This window comes from Psammomys obesus, unplaced genomic scaffold, assembly GCF_907164565.1.
Source record: "Psammomys obesus unplaced genomic scaffold, mPsaObe1.curated_primary_1811, whole genome shotgun sequence".
NCBI lineage: Eukaryota > Metazoa > Chordata > Mammalia > Rodentia > Muridae > Psammomys > Psammomys obesus.
In genome coordinates this window covers 18,627,627-18,629,707 of record NW_026596166.1, presented here as the reverse complement: position 1 = coordinate 18,629,707, position 2,081 = coordinate 18,627,627, and the positions used below count along the sequence as shown (strand labels likewise).

Genomic DNA, 2,081 nt, shown 5'->3' with positions numbered 1-2,081 from the left:
AATTACCACAATTTCTGTATCCATTCCTTCGTTGATGGACATCTGGGTTGTTTCCAGGTTCTGGCTATTACAAATAAAGCTGCTATAAACATGGTTGAACAAGTATCCCTTTTGTGTACTTGAGCAAACTTTGGGTATATACCTAGCAATGGTATGGCTGGGTCTTGAGGAAGCACTATTCCTAATTGTTTGAGAAAGTGCCAGATAGATTTCCAAAGTGGTTGTACCAGTTTACATTCCCACCAGCAATGGAGGAGGGTTCCCCTTTTTCCACAACCTCTCCAGCATGTGTTGTCACTTGAGTTTTTCATTTTGGCCATTCTGATGGGTATGAGGTGAAATTTCAGGGTTGTATTGATTTGCATTTCCCTGATGGCTAATGAGGTTAAGCATTTCTTTAAGTGTTTCTCTGCCAGTCGATATTCCTCTGTCGAGAATTCTCTGTTTAGCTCTGTTCCCCATTTTTTAATTCGGTTACTTGGTTTGCAGCTTTCCAGCTTCTTTAGTTCTTTGTATATACTGGATATTAGTCCTCTGTCAGATAAAGGGTTAGTGAAGATTCTTTCCCAATCTGTAGGCAGTCATTTTGTTTTGATGACAGTGTCCTTTGCTTTACAGAAGCTCTTCAGTTTCATGAGGTCCCATTTATTGATTTTTGCTCTTAGAGCCTGTACTGTTGGTGTTCTGTTCAAGAAGTTGTCTCCTGTGCCGATGATTTCTAGGCTGTTCCCCACTTTTTCTTCTAACAGATTTAAAAAATATGGAATGCTTCACGAATTTGCATTTCATCCTTGCCCAGGGGCCATGTTAATCTTCTCTGTATCGTTCCAATTTTAGTATATGTGCTGCCGAAGCAAGCATGAAAATGAATTTCTTAGTTGGTATGAGATATGGTTTTTCTCTGCCATTTTATATACCTCTACAGAGAATTTTCTGTTTAGCACTATACCTCATTTTTTTAAATTGGATTACTTGATTTCTTGCTTTTTAACTTCTTTAGTTCTTTATAAATTCTGGATATTAGCCCTCTGTCAGATATAGGGCTGGTGAAAATCCTTTTGCTGTCATTTTGTTCTGACGACAGTGTCCTTTGCTTTACAGAAGGTTTTACCAAAATATGCTCAAGTACACAACAAGGACATTTGTTTAACCATGCTCGTAGCAGCTTCATTCTTAATAGCCAGAACCTGGACACAACTCAGATACCCATCAATGGAGGAATGAATTCAGAAATTGTGGTACATTTACACAATGGAATACCACTCAGCAATTAAAAACAAGGACATCATCAAATTTTCAGGCAAATGGTAGGAAGTAGAAAAGATCATCCTGAGTGAGGTATTCCAGAAGCAGAAAGACACACACGGTATGTACTCACTTATAAGTGGCTACTAAACCTTTAAGATAAGATAAACATTCTAAAATCTGTATATCAAAAGAAGCTAAACAAGAAGGAGGTAAGATGATCAACCCTCACTTAGAAAGACAAATTGGATGGACATTGGAAGTAGGAGAAGACAAGAAACAGGACAGGAGCTTCTGAAAGACTCTACCTAGCAGTGTATCAAAGCAGATGCTAAGACTCATAACCAAACCTTGAGCAGAGTGCAGGAAATCATATGAATTTAGAAAGGGGATTTAGTAAGACCTGGAGAGGACAGGAGCTCCACAAGGACCAAATATATCTGGGCACAGGGTTTTTTTTTTTTTTTTTTCTAAGAATGATTCTCCAACCAAGGACCATGCATGGATATAAACTAAAACTCCTGTTCAGATGTAGTCCATGGCAGCACAGCATCCAAGTTGGTACCCTAGTAAGGGGAACAGGGACTCTCTCTGACATGAACTCAGTGGCAAGCTCTTTCACCATCCACACACACACACACACCCTCCTGCAGAGGGAGGAGCAGCCTTGATAGGCCACAGTGGAGGACATTGAAGCCAGTCTAGATGAGACCTGATAAACTAGGTCAGATGGAAGGGGAGGAAGACCTCCCCTAACAGTTGACTTAGAGAGGGGCATGGAGAAGATGAGGGAGGGTGGGATTGCGAGGGAATGAGGAAGGGGGCTATAGCTGGGA

General features: G+C 40.5%; 1 non-coding gene across 1 annotated transcript; it reads right to left on the bottom strand.

The window, feature by feature from the left end:
* Positions 1 to 754: 754 nt before the first annotated feature.
* Positions 755 to 861, bottom strand: LOC129667823 (U6 spliceosomal RNA). Its single transcript, XR_008718817.1, has one exon. It is a non-coding gene; the product is annotated as a U6 spliceosomal RNA (small nuclear RNA).
* Positions 862 to 2,081: the final 1,220 nt, after the last annotated feature.